This window comes from Canis aureus, chromosome 9, assembly GCF_053574225.1.
Source record: "Canis aureus isolate CA01 chromosome 9, VMU_Caureus_v.1.0, whole genome shotgun sequence".
NCBI lineage: Eukaryota > Metazoa > Chordata > Mammalia > Carnivora > Canidae > Canis > Canis aureus.
Window position 1 is genome coordinate 50,044,382 of NC_135619.1, and position 18,016 is coordinate 50,062,397.

General features: G+C 37.0%; 1 protein-coding gene across 14 annotated transcripts in view; it reads right to left on the minus strand.

Annotated features, from left to right (window-relative positions):
- The window catches only part of NUMB (NUMB endocytic adaptor protein), a 152,761-nt gene that overhangs the window by 67,472 nt on the left and 67,273 nt on the right, over window positions 1-18,016 (minus strand). Inside the window, exon 1 of one of the 14 annotated variants that reach the window (XM_077909926.1) lies at window positions 10,787-10,809. The exons of the other annotated variants lie outside the window; for them this stretch is intronic. The gene's annotated coding sequence lies outside the window, so the exon portion shown is untranslated. Of the gene's footprint in view, window positions 1-10,786; window positions 10,810-18,016 lie in introns of those variants that run through there. 14 annotated transcript variants of the gene reach the window in all.

Below are 18,016 nucleotides of genomic sequence, written 5' to 3' on the forward strand. Positions count from 1 at the left end.
AGAGAGAATGGAGTCAACATGATGTAACTGTGCCCCAGGAAATTTTTTCTGCCCAGGATGGTAAGACTAAACCAGTAATTAGCTTTACTATTTACTTCAGGAAATTATTACCAACTAACTTATCTGGGCAAGCAATGTGTGCATCAGGGCAAATAGGTCTCCTGATAGGATAACAAATTGCTTCAAGGCCCTTTTCTTATTATGCCCATTAATTCTAAATATCATGTCACAAACTTTGCCCACCCCAACCAGTTCCCCATCTTGAAGGATGTGCCTTAAACCATGTGAGTCCAAAACTCAAAACCCTAAGAGATAGATTTTCCTAACTTCCCCTAACTACTAAGATTCTGTCAAAGTGGCGCTTTCCCTTCTTGCAGTTTAATAACATCAGCTTTACTGAATCAACAAGATTCTCTTTGTGGAGAAAGTTAATAGCAGGAATAGGTGACTATCAAAGGTAGGAAAGAGAAAGAAATCCAAATATGACTCCTAAGTTTTAGACCTCAGGAAACTGAATTGTTAAATTTGAGGGCTAGTTGATAGGGGCTTCCAAGTAGAGATGTGTGTAAGCCTTGAAGCTTGGGGGAGGGGTCAGGGCACCCACAGGCAGTCATTATAGGTGAAATTTTTCTTGTGATGATGTCTTTATTTTCCTCTTTTTTCCTAATAGGAGTTAGGATGCAGTAAATAGAATTAAACCTAGCACAAATATGATAAACAGTATGTACTAATAATTGGCCAGTATGTACTAATACAGCCATATCTGATTATTTTTTTGCAATGCTTATATTCTAGATAGTAAACAGCCACTATGTTGAGCTCTACTCCTGGGATCCGATCCTTGACCTTCTGCAACTCAACAACTAATAGGTTAACACCTGGTTTAACAGAGAACTAAGACCAGTGAAGGTTATGATTGGTCAGCAACAGTGCAAGTCAGATTCCAAAAGTCCCATCTCTCTCAGGCACAGTTGTTGGTTCCCTTCAAGGTCCCAAGAGGGATACCTTGCTTTCACATGCCCCTGCCTGGTCCCAGGTAGGCATAGTGAGGAGAATGCAATAGTCCTCCATCCTGTCCATCAAGTTGGCCCCCATCTCTACATGTTGCCTGGTGAGACCAGGAATATTAGGGGAGATGGCACGTTAAGCAGTGACACTAGTTTCCTAATAGTCAGTCAGACCAACTAGTTCTTCCTTAAGAACAGATAAAATAGCAAGATCCAATTGTATGCTGCCTATAATAAACCACTTTAAACATAAAGACAATAATGTTAAAAGTAAATAATAAACCACTTCAAACATAAAGACAAAAAGGTTAAAAGAAGTATAGAGGAAACAATACACTACATTAATACTAGTCAAAATAAAGCTGGAATAACTATATATTCCTTTCTCAATAATCAATAGAATAAGCAGGCAGAAATCAGCAAGGATGTAAACAGCACTTGGTCATGGTGAATAATCTTCTTAATGTACTGTTGGATCCTATTGACTAGTATCTTGTTGAGAATTTTTGCGTATGAGTTCATCAGGGATATTGGTCTATAATTCTCCTTTTTGGTGCGGTCTTTGGTTTTGGAATTAAGGTGATGCTGACCTCATAAAATGAGTTTGGAAGTATTCCATCTCTTTCTATCTTTTGGAACAGCTTTAGTAGAATAAGGTATTTCAAAAATTCTTCAGAGTGTAGGGATAGAGGGAACATTCCTCAGCATCTTAAAAGCCATCTACGAAAAGCCCACAGCAAACATCATTCTCAATGGGGAAACACTGGGAGCCTTTCCCCTAAAATCAGGAACACAACAGGGATGTCCACTCTCACCACTGCTATTCAACATAGTACTAGAAGCCCTAGCCTCAGCAATCAGGCAACAAAAAGAAAAGGCATTCAAATTGGCAAAGAAGTCAAACTCTCCCTCTTTGCAGATGACATGATATTGTACATAGAAAACCCAAAAGACTCCACCCCAAGATTGCTAGAACTCATACAGCAATTCGGCAGTGTGGCGGGATACAAAATCAATGCCCAGAAATCAGTGGCATTTCTATACACTGAGACTGAAGAAAGAGAAATTAGTCAATCCCATTTACAATTGCACCCAAAAGCATAAGATACCTAGGAATAAACCTAACCAAAGAGGTAAAGAATCTATACCCTAAAAACTACAGAACACTTCTGAAAGAAATCGAGGAAGACACAAAGAGATGGAAAAATATTCCATGTTCATGGAATGGAAGAATTAATATTGTGAAAATGTCAATGCTACCCAGGGCAATTTACACATTTAATGCAATCCCTATCAAAATACCATGGGCTTTCTTCAGAGAGTTGGAACAAATCATCGTAAGATTTGTATGGAATCAGAAAAGACCCCGAATAGCCAGGGGAATATTAAAAAAGAAAACCAGAGCTGGGGGCATCACAATGCCAGATTTCAGGTTGTACTACAAAGCTGTGATCATCAAGACAGTGTGGTACTGGCACAAAAACAGACACACAGATCAATGGAACAGAATAGAGAATCCAGAAATGGCCCTTCAACTCTATGGTCAACTAGTATTTGACAAGCAGTAAAGACTATCCACTGGAAAAAAGACAGTCTCTTCAATAAATGGTGCTGGGAAAATTGGACAGCCACGTGCAGAAGAATGAAACTAGACCATTCTCTTACACCAGACCCAAAGATAAACTCAAAATGGATGAAAGATCTAAATGTGAGACAAGAATCCATCAAAATCCTAGAGGAGAACACAGGCAACACCCTTTTTGAACTTGGCCACAGCAACTTCTTGCAAGATACATCTATGAAGGCAAGGGAAACAAAAGCAAAAATGAACTATTGGGACTTAAGAAGCTTTTGCACAGCAAAAGAAACAGTCAACAAAACTAAAAGACAACATACAGAATGGGAGAAGATATCTGTAAATGACATAACAGATAAAAGGCTAGTATCCAAGATCTATAAAGAACTTATTAAACTCAACAGCAAAGAAACAGACAATCCAATAATCAAATGGGCAAGACATGAACCGAAATTTCACCAAAGAAAACACAGACATGGCCAACAAGCACATGAGAAAATTGCTCCACATCACAGGCCATCAATACAAATCAGGGAAATACAAATCAAAACCACAATGAGATACCACCTCACACCAGTGAGAATGGGGAAAATTAACAAGACAGGAAACAACAAATGTTGGAGAGGATGTGGAGAAAGGGGAACCCTCATGCACTGTTGGTGGGAATGTGAACTGGTACAGCCACTCTGAAAAACTGTGTGGACATTGCTCAAAGAGTTAAAAATAAAACTGCCCTACAACCCAGCAATTGCACTGCTGGGGATTTACCCCAAAGATACAGATGCAGTGAAACGCTGGAACACCTGCACCCCGATGTTTATAGCAGCAATGTCCACAATAGCCAAAATGTGGAAGGAGCCTTGGTATCCATCAAAGATGAATGGATAAAGAAGATGTGGTATATGTGTGGTATATGTATACAATGGAATATTACTCAGGCATTAGAAATGACAAATACCCACCATTTGCTTCAACGTGGATGGAACTGGAGGGCATTATGTTGAGTGAAGTAAGTCAATTGGAGAAGGACAAACATTATATGGTCTCATTCATTTGGGGAATATAAAAACTAGTGAAAGGGAATAAAGGGGAAAGGAGAGAAAATGAGCAAAAATATCAGTGAGGATGACAGAACAGGAGAGACTCCTAACTCTGGGAAATGAACAAGGGGTGGTGGAAAGGGAGGTGGGCAGAGGGTTGGGGTGACTGGGTGATGGGCACTGATGGGGGCACTTGACAGGATGAGCACTGGGTTATATGCTGTATGTTGGCAAATTGAACTCCAGTTTAAAAAAAAAAAAAAAAAAAAGGATGCAAACAGCAAAACTTGAACAACAGTATCAACCAACATGACCTGACACTTATAGAAATCCAATGACAACAGAATACACATTATTCCCAAGTACATGTAGAACATTTACCAACATAAACCATGTTCTGGGCCATAAAACAAGTCTCAAATTCAAAAGGGTTCAAATTGGTACTCCTGGGTGGCTCAGTGGTTTAGCACCTGCCTTGGGCCCAGGGTGTGATCCTGGAGTTCCAGGATTGAGTCCCACATTGAGCTCCCTGTGTGGAGCCTACTTCTCTCTCTGCCTGTATCTCTGCCTCTTTCTCTTTCTGTGTCTCTCATGAATAAATAAAATCTTTTTTTAAAAAAAGAGTTCAAATCATATAAAATATGATCTCTGACCACAATGAAATTAAATCATCAAATACTTGGAAACTACGTTTAAAAACAGTCCATGGGTAAAAGTAAAAATCAAAAGAGAAATCAGAAAGTATTTTGAATTAAATGAAAGCACAATATATAAAAATTACAGGATACCACAAAAGCGGTACTTAGAAATTTACAGTACTAAACCAGTGGTTCTCAATTAGGGACATTCACTGCCAATCTGGACACATTTGGCAATCTGGAAATATTTTTGGTTGTTGCCAGAGGAGTGCAACTGGCATCTAGTGGGTATTGACCAGGGATACTGCTAAACATCATATAATACATAGGACAGCACCCACAACAAAAAATTATTCAGCTTAAAATGTCAATACTGCAACTATTGAGAAACCCTGCACTAAATGTCTTTTTTTAAAAAAAGGCTTACTTAAATCCATGTCCTCAGCTTTCACCTATAGAAACTAAAGGGACAAAGAAAAAAAGGAACCAGTAGCAATCAGAACAGAAAGCAGTAAAGTAGGAAAACAGAGAAAAGGAAACCAAAAGGTAAATCTTCGAGAGATTAATAACACTGATAAACATGTAGTCATACTAATGGGGGAGATTCAAATGACCAATATCAAGAATGAGAGAGATATCATCATATAGATTCCAGAGACATTAAAAAAGATAATAAAAGAGTATTATGAACAAGTTTATTCTAATAAATCCATGGACACATGGAAAAATACCTTGTAGTCCCAAACTATCACAGCTTACTCAAAAAATAGATAACCTAAACAGTCCTATTCCTAACCTATTAATAAAATTGAATTTCTTTTTTTTTTAAGATTTATTTATTTATTTATGATAGACATAGAGAGAGAGAGAGAGAGAGAGAGAGAGGCAGAGACACAGGAGGAGGGAGAAGCAGGCTCCATGCCAGGAGCCCGATGCGGGACTAGATCCCGGGACTCCAGGATCGCGCCCTGGGCCAAAGGCAGGCGCTAAACCGCTGAGCCACCCAGGGATCCCCCTAAAATTGAATTTCTAGTTAAAAATCTTTCCACAAATGGGACACCTGGGTGGCTCAGCAGTTGAGCATCTGCCTTTGGCTCAGGGCGTGATCCCAGGTCCAGGGATCCAGTCCCATATCGGGCTCTCTGTGGGGAACCTGCTTCTCACTCTATGTCTCTCTGCCTCTGTGTGTCTCTCATGAATAAATACATAAAAATCTTTGAAAAAAAAATCTTTCCACAAAGACAACTCCTAGGCTAAACGGATTCATTGCCAAATTCCACCAAACATGTAAGAAAATATACAAATTCTATACAAACTCTTCCCCAAAAAACTGAAGAGGGAATATTTTCGAAGTCTGCAATCAGGCTAACATTACCCTGATACCCAAACAAAAACATTACTTGAAAAAGTAAGCTGCAGAACAATATCTTGAGCAGACATCCAAGAATTCTAAACAAAAATTTAGCAAACCAAAATAAACAAAACATTAAAAGAATAATACATCATGATCACATGTAGTTTTTCTAAGAAATGCAGTTACCTAACATTCAAAAATCAATGTAATTCACCTTATTAACAAAATTTAAATGTCCCTGTCAATATTTAAGTTTACAGCCATATCTTTCCTTCTTTGAATTCAAAGGTTATATACTGAACTGAAATTTTTTTAATGACTTAAAGGTCAAGTAATTTTAAGCATATATATGAGGTGCCTGGGGGCTCAATTGGTTAAGCATCTGCCTTTGGCTCTGGTCATGATTTCAGGGTCCTGGGATGGAGACCCACATCAGGCTTGCTGCTTAGCAGGGAGCCTGCTTCTCCCTCTCCCTCTGCCTCTGCCCCTTCCACCCTGCCCATTGCTCCCCCGACACTTGTGCTTCTCTAACTCTAATAACTAAGTAAAATCTTTAAAATACATATACAAAAAAACCTCATATTATTTTTTTTAAAGATTTTATTTATGAGAGACAGAGACAGAGAGACAGAGAGACAGAGAGAGAGAGAGAGAGAGAGGCAGAGACACAAGCAGAGGGAGAAGCAGGCTCCACGCAGGAAGCCTGATGTGGGACTCGATCCTGCATCTCCAGGATCAGGCCCTGGGCCGAAGGCGGCGCTAAACCGCTGAACCATCCGGGCTGCCTAAATATTTTAATTAAAATTTATTCAACAAGCATTTATTGAATACCTACCATGCCATGCAGCAATAAACAACAGTGAACAAAAACCCTGCCTCTATGAAGGAGATAAATAGAAAATAAACAGGCAAATTATTTACAGTGGTTTGCTGAGTGGTAAGACCAAACGATAAATTTTCAGCAAGTTTGCAAACTAGGTGTTAAACACAGCCTTTATTAAAAAATAATTATATAAACATATAAATAAGTTATTTTAAAACAAAGGTAATAAATATTAAAAACTCATCACTTCTTAATCATTTTACTATGTTTTATTATCTATGCTGCTGAAGTTATTTACAACTTTGTCTCTGTATGGTGGAAAGTGACATGATGCTGGGTTATTGTACATCCATCCACAACGTCATGTTCAGCGACTTTATGTTGGTGGCTTGAAATCAGCCATGGTGGCAGTATTTACACCATGGAACCTCGCAAGAACTGCCAATCATAGGTTGAATGACTGTTTTGTGACTGCCTAGATCTAAGAAATTGATGGACTAAACTCAAAAGTATGTGATGTCTATAATCATTACAATATGAATAGCACCAAAAAATTGAGGATATATTCTTCTATTACTTGAAAACTATTATCCAATTCAGCAAATCCAGTTATATTATTTGAAAACTATTATCCAATTCAGCAAGTTTCTCATGCCACTGATATGTCAGTGGAATGCTGACACATCTTCCTTGTTTCACTTTCACCTTACTTATTAGCACAAACAGAAAGATCAACCATCATTCAAGCTGGAACTATACTCTGAGAACTCGTTGTGAAACATTTACTACACTGAGTTGTACCTTACAAGAGAGTAAAGGCCCTGCAGAATGAGATGAACAGGTTAAGAGGGGGATTAGAAGTACTGGAGGCAGTAACAAAGTTTCAAGTAAAGAAAGTAACATTTGAGCAAGGAACTGAAGGAGGTAAAAAAGTGAGCCATGCAAGTAGAATGAAAATTCAAAAAAAAAAAAAGAAAATAACCAGTGCAATCTCCTAAGAGGGTGGCTTGCCTGGAGTACCTGACAAACAGAAAGGAGGTCAGTGTGTTCAGTGCAAAATGAAACAACAGACTAGGAGAGATGAGACCAAATGGGTTACAAAGGGCAAAGTCATATAGGCCCTTACACTGACTTTTAACTGAGAGAAATGGGAAGCCATTGGAAGGTTCTAAACAGAACTTAGTTTTGCGTTTGGCTGCTGGGTAAGAATGGACTGAAGATTTCCTTTTTAATTTTGTGGTTGAAGCATTTGTTGTTTACAGCATGTTATTTAGACTTCATTCATTTATGTTCTTTCCAGATTTTTTTTTTCTTGTGATTGATTTCCAGTTTCATAGCACTGTGGTCAGAAAAGATGCATGATAGGATTTCAGTTTTTGTGAATCTGATGAGATTTGTTTTGGGGCCTAACATGATCTACTTATTCTAAAGAATGATCTGGACATACTTGAAAAGAATGTGTATTCGAGTGCTTTTGGATGGTATGTTGTGAATATATCTGTTAGACCTATCTAGTCCAGTGTATCATTCAAAGCCACTGTTTCCAGGGCACCTGGCTGGCTCAGTCAGTAGAGCATGCAACTAACTCTTAAACTCAGGGTTGTAACTTTGAGCCCCACACTGGATATAGAGTTTATTTTTAAAAATAGTCTTTAAAAATCAAAAACCATCAAAAAACAAAACAACAACAAACAACAACAACAACAAAAAAAAAACAAAGCCACTGTTTCATTGTTGATTTTCTATCTGGATGAACTTTTCACAGATATAAGTGGGATGTTAAACTCCTCTACTATTATTGTATTACTATTGATTTCTTTCTTTATATTGGTTAATAGTTGCATTTTGTATTTAGGTGCTCCCAGGTTGGGTGCATGTTTACAATTGTTATACCCTCTTGTTGGATTGTTTCCTTTCTGATTACACAGTGTTCTTGTCTCCTGATACATTCTTTGTTTTAAATTCTATTTTGCTTACATAAGTATTGCTACCCCAGCTTTCTTTTCACATCAATTTGCATGATAAATTATTTTTTCATCCTGTACTTTCAATCTGCATGTGTCTTTAGGTCTCAAGAGAGTCTTGCAGGTAAACTGGTATAGCTACTGTGGAAGAGTATGGAGTTTCCTTAAAAAGTTAAAAACAGAATTACCATATGACCTAGTAATTCCACTACTGAGTATTTATTTACCCAAAGAAATAGAAAACACTAATTCAAAAAAGATACACCCACCCCTATGTTTACTGCAGCATTATTTACAATAACTATGATATGGAAGCAACCCAAGTGTCCATGAATAGATGAATTGATAAAAATGTGGTATTTATACAATGGAATACTACTCAATCATAAAAAAGAATGAGATTTTGCTTTTTGCAACAACATGGATGCTAGATGATATAAAGCTAAATGAAGTAAGTCAGAGAAACACACATATCATATGATCTCACTCATATGTGGAATTTAAGAAACAAAACAAATGAACAAAGAAAAAAGAAGACAAACCTAGACTCTTCAATTGAGAACTGGTAGCTGCCAGAGGGGAGGTGGGGGGGGGAATGGTGAAACAGATAAAGGGGATTAAGAGTGTACTCAGCATGGTTGAACTGTACACTGAACAGTACACTTAGTTGGTTGAACTTCCAACTCTTGGTTTTGGCCCAGGTCATGGTCTCAGGATCTGGGGTGAGCCTTGCCTCAGACTCTGTTGAGTGGGAAGTGTGCTTGGGATTCTCTCCGCTCCCCCCCTCCCCCAAATAAATAAATAAATAAATAAAGAGATAAATCTTTAAAGAAAAAGCATACTTATCATAATGAGCACTGAGTAATGTAAGGAATTGCTGAATCAGTATATCGTATACCTGAAACTAATCTAACACTATATGCTGATTAAACTTGAACAAAAAGTATTTTGGAACTATCTAGATAGAGGTAGTAGTTGTTCAACACTGTGAATGTGCTAAATACCTCCAAATTTTTCACTTAATAAAAAAGAATAGATTGATGAGAATAAAAAGGAAGGCAAGAAGACAATTAGGAGGCTACTATTATATAATCCTGCAGATGATGGTGAACTGGATTCAAATGGTTAACAGAAGTGCTCCTGAATCTTATTTCCATAATAGCTCTAGAAAATGCACTATTCACTGATACAGTATCTGTTGAAATCACATTGACTATTTAAATGGGAGAGAGGTGTATGAGACTCCACAATTAATGCTGAAATTAAAGACAATTTTCTAAAAGAAAGTAACGGCAACTATTTCAAATAAAAGTCTTATCTACAATGACCAAAAAAATCAGCTGAACTGTAATAGTTTTCATGACAACATCATGCTTCACAAAATAAACTTCTTCAACACTGCATAAGTATAGAGTATATGAAGGATTTACATGCATATACAGTAATTTGCTCTACACAGGAAGGAACAAAAAACAAGAAGAGATAATAAATTATCAGGTATCCACTGTGTGAACTCCTACTACAGTAGGAGTTTCATGTGCAAGCTTACAGATTGTTTAAGAATTAACTATCCCTAGGGTACCTGGGTGGCTCAGTCGGTTAAATGTCCAACTCTTGATCTCACCTCAGGTTTTGATTTTACAATTGTGAGTTCAAGCCTCATGCTAGGCCCCAATGGGTGTAGAGCCCACTTGAAAAAATAACTGCCCCTAAACCACAGGAAGCTCACATTAAAGGGAAGAGACAAACTAATTATAGGATCAACTCCTGGGATCCCTGGGTGGCGCAGCGGTTTGGCGCCTGCCTTTGGCCCAGGGCGCGATCCTGGAGACCCGGGATCGAATCCCACGTTGGGCTCGAGCATGGAGCATGGAGCCTGCTTCTCCCTCTGCCTATGTCTCTGGTGCATGGAGCCTGCTTCTCCCTCTGCCTATGTCTCTGCCTCTCTCTCTCTCTCTGTGACTATTATGAAAAAACAAAACAAAAAACAAAACAACAACAACAACAAAAAAACCTAAATGCTCCCTAGAAGATATTACAAATAAAAAAATGGCAAAATAAAACTTCAAATAAAGGAATGCTTTTTAAGTCAATTCTAAGAAAAACTTAATTGGTAAGCAAAAGTTCATCTGACTTGTTATATTCAACAACAAAGAAGGTTAAAATTCCTAAAAGAATCATCTTCTGTGGCCAATTCAGTCATGTAAGGTATACCACTAGTATGTCTTTAAGCAAACAAAATTCTCTAAATATAAAGAAGAGTAATTGTTTCACATGCTGAGCCACAAGTTAAAAATGGTCTTATCTATTGGAAAAATGTAATAAAACTAAAAAGACCAAGAATTAATGGCACAGGGCAGCCTGGGTGGCTGCAAAAGCCTTACTTTTTAAAAGTCCAGATTAAGGACTCTGGAAACTATATTTTATACATAAACCTTGTTTATGCCAAAAAAGACACTAACCTAACAAAAGAATTTAATCTACAAATGTTTGTGAAAGTTCATCCATCTGAAAATGAAAGATTTGCTACAAATTAGGAGAATATATGCTACATATATAAACAAAATAGTAGTATCCTAACATTTAAAGAACTTTTAAGAAAAAATAAATCATCAGTTTAAAATAGAATATCAATGCAAAACTGATGCACAAAATAGAAGTATTTCACAAAGAAAAAGAAATGACTAATGAATACATGAAGAAAATACTCAAACCTCTGTAGTAATCAGAAACATGCCAATCAGAACACCATATGTCATTTTATCTTTTTCCATTTAGCAAATATTTAAGAAAGAAACAATAAGATATGGGGCAATAGGCATTCTTATTCCCTTAATAGAAGCATAAATTGGTGCAACCATTCTGAAAAGTAATTTAGCATGGTCTAGGAAAGTTGAAGACACACATACTCCTACAACTCAGCAATTCCACTTCTAGGTATACATCCCTGAGCAACTCTTACACATGGGCACAGAAAGGTGTACAACATAATTCCTGTGTAGCATTGTTTGTTGTTAGTAAAAGAAGAGTAAAAGAACAATAACACTAGAGTCTAATTATCCATTTACAGAAGAAATACAGAATATTCACCGGAATACTACTCAGAAGTAAAAATGATTACCTCAATAAAAAATAAATCACAAAAAACAAATTAATCAAGAGAAAAAGAAGTAAAAATGAATGGTTTACAGCATATAACATGAATGAATCTCACAATGTTGAAGGAGGAGGGAAATAAATTGCTTATGATTGCTTTATATAGATATTAACAACAAACACTCAGACAATACTGCCCATGTAATAGCCACTATACACCATACACTTTGCTTATAATGACTCATTTAATCCTCACAACAGGCTTATCAGGTAAATTCTATTTTTCAGATTGTATTTATTTATTTATTTACTTACTTACTTACTTTAGATACAGAGAGAGAAAAAAAGAGAGATGGGAGAGGCAGAGGGGGAGGCTGAGGGATAAGCAGACTCTGTGCTGAGTGCAGAGCCTGATACAGGGATTGATCCCATAACCCTGAGATCATGACCTGAGTCAAAACCAAGAGTTTGGGGTTGCCTGGGAGGCTCAGTGGTTGAGCCTCTTTCTGTGTCTCTCATGAATAAATAAATAAAATATTAAAAACAAAACAAAACAAAAACCAAGAAAGAGTTGGACACTTAACCAAGCCACCCAGATGCCCCAAGTAAATTCTATTTTTAATCTCTATTTCATACATGAAGAAAGAGGCATGGAGAAGTAATATGCCCTAATCACATGACGGCAGAACCACTGGCATGAAAATCTGTGCTCTTAGACCCTTGACATTACAGTCTCTCAAAAATATGCAAAACTAAACAAGATAGTATTTAGGCAGATATGCATAATTACCAAAACTATGAAGAAAATAGACAACAATAAACACAATTAAGGGAAATGTTATTGACGGAAAGAAAGGGGGTCATAACTGGTAAAGATTCATGTGGAGACTTCAAAGTTTTAATAATGCTCTAATTCTTTTTTACTATTTTAATTCCAGTATATTAATATACAGTATTCTATGAGTTTCAGGTATATAATAATTCAACAATTCTGTACATTTTATCAGTGCTTATCATAATAAGTATTCTCTTGATTCCCTTCTCCTATTTCACCCATGCCCCCACTGAACTCCCCTCTGGTAACCATCAGCTTGATTTCTATAGTTAAATCTATTATTTTTATCTTTTATTAATATGTTCATTTCTTTTGTTTCTTAAATTGAACAAGTGAGATCATATGGTATTTGTCTTTCTCTAACTGACTTATTTCACTTAACATTATACCCTCTAGATCCATCCATGTTGTTGCAAATGGAAAGATTCCATTTGTTTTCCTAGCTGAGTAATATTCCATTGTATAAAACACTACATCTTCTTTATCCATTCATCTATTGTTGGCACTTGGACTGTTTCCATAATTTGGCTATTGTAAATAATGCTGTAATAAAAATAGGGGTGTATGTATCCCTCTGAATTAGTGTTTTTGTATTCTTTGGGTAAATACCTAGTAATATGATTGCTAGATCACAGGGTAATTCTATTAACTTCCTGAGGAACCTCCATACTGTTTTCCACAGTGGCTGCATCAGTATGCATTCCCACCAACAGGGTTCCCCTTTCTCCATATCCTTGCTAACAGTTTTTGTTTTTCTTTGTGTTGTTGATTTTAGCCATTCTGACGGGTGTGAGGTACTATCTCATTGTGATTTTGATTTGCATTTCCCTGATGATGAGTGATGTTGTCATCTTTTCATGTGTCGGCCATCTGTGTATCTTCTTTGGAGAAATGTCTGTTCATGTCTTCTGCCCACCTTTTAATTAGATTACTTGTTTTTTGGGGTGTTGAATTGTGTATTTTTTAAAAAGATTTATTTGAGAGTGTGAGAGCAGGTGCCTGCATGCAAGCAGGAGATGGGGCAGAGGGAGGAGGAATCCTCAAGCAGACTCCCTGCTGAGCACAGAGCCCAAAAGGGGGCTCAATCACAGGGCCCCGAGATCATGACCTGAGCTGAAATCAAGAGCTGGACGCTCAACCAACTGAGCCACCCAGGCTCCCCCAGGTTTTCTATTCTGTTCCATTGATCTATGTGTCAATATTTGTGCCAGACAATACCATTTTGATGTTTACAGTTTTGTAGCATATCTTGAAACCTAAGTTTGTGATCCCTCTAGTTTTGTTCTTCCTCTACACGACTGCTTCGGCTACTCAGCGGTAGCCGAATTTGGTTCCACACAACTCTACACGAGTTGTAGTAGTTCTTCCTCTACACTCTTCGGCTACTCAGCAGCCGAATTTGGTTCCACACAAATTTTAGAGTTATTTGTCCTAGTTCTGTGAAAAATGCGGTTGGTATTTTGATAGGGATTGCATCAGTCTGTAGGTTGCTTTGGGTAGTATGGCCGTTTTAGTAATATTTGTTCTTCCAATCCATGAGCACGGAATGTCTGTCCCATTGCATTGTGTCATCTTCAGTTTCTTTCATTAGCGTATGATAGTTTTCAGAGTATAAACCTTTCACCTCCTTGGTTAAGTTTATTCCTAGGTATTTTCTTATCTTTGGTGTATTTCTAAATGGGACTGTTGTCTTAATTTATCTTTCTGCTGCTTAATTATTAGTGTGTAGAAATGCAAAAGATTTCTGTATTACTGATTTTGTATCCCATTTATCAGTTCTAGTAGTTTTTGGTCGAATCTTTAGGGTTCGTTGATCAATTCTAGTAGTTTTTTGGTGGAATCTTTAGGGTTTTCTACATATAGAATCATGTCATCTGCAAAGAGTGAAGTTTTACTTCTTCCTTACTAAAAAGATGCCTTTTATTTCTTCTGGTCTCCTTGCTGTAGCTAGGACTTTCAACAGTATGTTGAATAAAAGTGGGGAGAGTGGACATCATTGTCTTGTTCCTGATCTTAAGGGAAAAGCTCTCAGTTTTTCACCATTGAGTAGGATGTTGGCTCTGGGTTTTTCCATATATGGCTTTTTTTATGCTGAGGTGATATTCCCTCTAAACCTGCTTCATTGAGGGTTTTTATCATGAGTGGATGTTGTACTTTGTCAAATGCTTTTTCTGCACCTATTGAAATGATCATGTTTTTTAACCCTTTCTCTTATTGATGTGACGTATCTTGTGGATTGATTTGTGAATAGTGAAGCACTCTTGCACCGCAGGATTAAATCCCATTTGATTGTGGTAAACGACTTTTTTCATGTATTGTTGGGTTTGCTAATATTCTGTTGAGGATTATTTTGTCTATGTTCATGAGAGATATTGGCCTGTATTCCCTTTTTTTTATAGTGTGTTTATCTGGTTTTGGTATCAGAGTAATGCTGGATTCACAGAATGAATTTGGAAACTTTCCCTCTTCTTCTGTGTTTTGGGACAGTTTGAGAAAAATAAGTATTAACTCTTCTTTAACTGTTTGATAGAATTCACCTGTGAAGTTGTCTGGTCCTGGACTTTTTTCTTGGGAGAATTTTTATTACTGATTCAATATCATGGCTGGTAATCAATCTATTCAAATTTTCTATTTCTTCCTAATTCAGTGTTGGGAGGTTACATGTATGTAGGAATTTATCCATCCCTTCTAGGTTGTCCAATTTGTTGGTATCTAATTTTTCATAATATTCTCTTATAATCCTTTGTATATCTGTGTTATTGTTATTTCTCCTCTTTCATTTCTGATTTTAAGTCCTCTCTCTCTCTCTCTCTCTCTGTTTCTGATGAGTCTGGCTGAAGGTTTATCAGTTTTGTTGATCTTTTTGGAGAACCAGCTCCTGGTTTCATTGATCTGTTCTGTTTTTTTGTTTTTTTTTTTTTTAAGTTTCTATTTCATTCATTTCCACTCTTTTTATTATTTCCTTCCTTCTACTGGTTTTGAGTTTCATTTGTTCTTTTTCTAGTTCTTTGAGGTGTAAATTAGGTTGTTTGAGATTTTTTGTTGTTGTTGCTTCCTGAGATAGGCCTATATTGCTATAAACTTCCCTCTTAAAAATAGCTCTTGCTGCATCTCAAAGATTTTGGACCATTATGTTTTTGTTTTGTCTCTATGTATTATTTTTTTATTTCCTCATTGACTTCTTAGCTGACCCTTTCAGTGTTTAGTAGCATGTTATTTAACCTCCATGTATCTGTATTTTTTTTTCCAGATTTAATTTTCTGGTTGATTTCTAGTTTCATAGTGCTGTGGTCAGAAAAGATGCATGTTATGACTTCAGCTTTTTGCATTTGTTGAGACTTGTTTTGTGGCCTAATATGTGATATACCCTGGAGAATGTTTCATGTGTACTCCAAAAGAATGTGTATTCTGTTCTTTTAGAATGGAATGTTCTGAATATATCTGCCAGCTCCATCTGGTCCAATGTGTCATTCAAAGCCACTGTTTCCTTGTTGATTTCTATTTGGATGATGTATCCATTGATGTAAGTAGGGTGTTAAAGTCCCCTATTATTGGGGACACCTGGGTAGATCAGTAGTTGAGCATCTGCCTTTGACTCAGTGTGTGATCCCAGAGTCCTGGGATCAGGTCCCACATAAAGCTCCTCAAGGGGAGCCTACTTCTCCCTCTGCCCTGTATCTCTGCCTATATCTCTGCCTCTCTCTCTCTCTCATGAATAAATAAATAATTTTTAAAGTCCCCTATTATTGTATTACTATTGATTTCTTCCTTTATATTTGTTATTAGCTGCTTTATATATTTGAGCGCGCTCTGCTGGGTCATAAATTGTTATATCTTCTTGTTGGAGTATTCCCTTCATGATTATGTAGTGTCCTTCTTTGTCTCTTGTTATAGTCTTTGTTTTAAAATCTACTTTGTCTGACATAAGTATTGCTATCCTGGCTGGCTGGCTTGCTTGCTTTTTTTTTTTTTTTTTTTTTTTTTTAAGATTTTATTTATGTATTTGACGGGGAGAGAGAGAAAGGGAAAGGGAGAGAGAGAGCACGTGCCAGATAGCACAAGCAGGGGGAACAGCAGAAGAAGAAAGAGAAACAGGATTCCTGCTGATCAGGGGACCAGATGTGGGGCTCAATTCCAGGACGCCAGGATCATGACCCACTGGGATCATGACCCAAGCTGAAGATAGATCCCTAACTGACTGAGCCACCCAGGTGCCTCCCTGGTATCTTTTCACTTCCATTTTCATGATAAATGCTTTCCCATCCCTTCTCTTTCAATTTGCATGTGTCCTTAGGTCTGAAATGAGTCTCTCATAGGCAGCATATAAATGGGTCTTGTTTTTTATGCATTCTGTCACCCTATGTCTTTGGAGTGTTTACTCCATTTACATTCAAAGTAATTATTGATAGGTATGTACTTAATGCCATTTTTGTTACTTATTTTATGGTTGCTTTTGTAGTTCTCTGTTCCTTTCTTCTCTTGCTATCTTCTCTCATGGTTTACTAGCTTTCTTTAACAATATACTTGGATTTCTTTCTCTTTATTTTTTGTATATTTATTGCTGGTTTTTGATTTGTGGTTATCATTAGGTTTGTAGATAACCTCTTAGGCACATAACAATCTATAGTAAGTTGATGGTCACTTAAGTTTAAAACTATTCCTTACTACCCACCCCCCACCATGTCTTAGGTATATGGTGTCATACTTTGCATCCTTTATTTTGCAAATCCCTTGATGATTTTTAAAGATATACTTAATTTTACTGCCTTGGTCCTTCCTACTTTTACTCCTGCTTATGGTCTTTCCTTTCCGCTCAAAGACTCCCATTTAACATTTCTTGTAGGGCTAGTTTAGTGATCATGGATTCCTTTAACTTTTGTTTGGGAAACTCTTTTATTTCTCCTGTTCTGAATAACAGACTTGCTAGAAAGAGTATTCTTGGCTGGGGTTTTTTTTTTTTTTTTTTTTCCTTCCCCTTTTAGCACTTTAAATATATCATGCCATTCCCTTCTGGTCTGCAAAGCTTCTGAGGAAAAATCAGCCGACAGCATTTTGGGGTTTCCCTTGATTGTGGCTATGTTCTTTTCTTTCCTGCTTTTAAAATCCTCTCCTTATCACTCCTTTTTGCCATTTTAATTACTATGTATCCTCTGTGGGTTGATTTTGTTGGGGGCTCTCTGTAACTTCCTGGATCTGGATTTCTGTTTCCTTCCCCACATTTGGGAAGCCATCAGCTATTATTTCTTCAAATAAATTTTCTGTCCCCCTTTCTCTTTCTTCTCTTTCTGGGATCCCTATAATGCAAATGTTAAGTAATGTTCTTAAGCTGAGCTGGAGATGCACACGTTTTCATTTCATTATGCTCTACACCCTGCATTATATTCTTTTGGATATATCAACTACTTTATAATTCTTTTGGGTATATCAACTATTTTATAATTTCAATTAAGTGAAAAGCAAGTCATATAAAATCCTTCCTGAAACTGAGGATAGAATTGGCAAGTATAGAAACAGAAATACATACTCACACATAATCAAGAGACATCTAATAAACAGTAAAAAAAATAAATCACTGGGGCATCTGGGTGGCGAAGTCAGTTAAGTGACCAACTCTTGGTTTCAGCTCGGGTTGTCAGATCAAGTCCCACATTGGGGCACCACTCAAGTGTTGAGACTGCTTCAG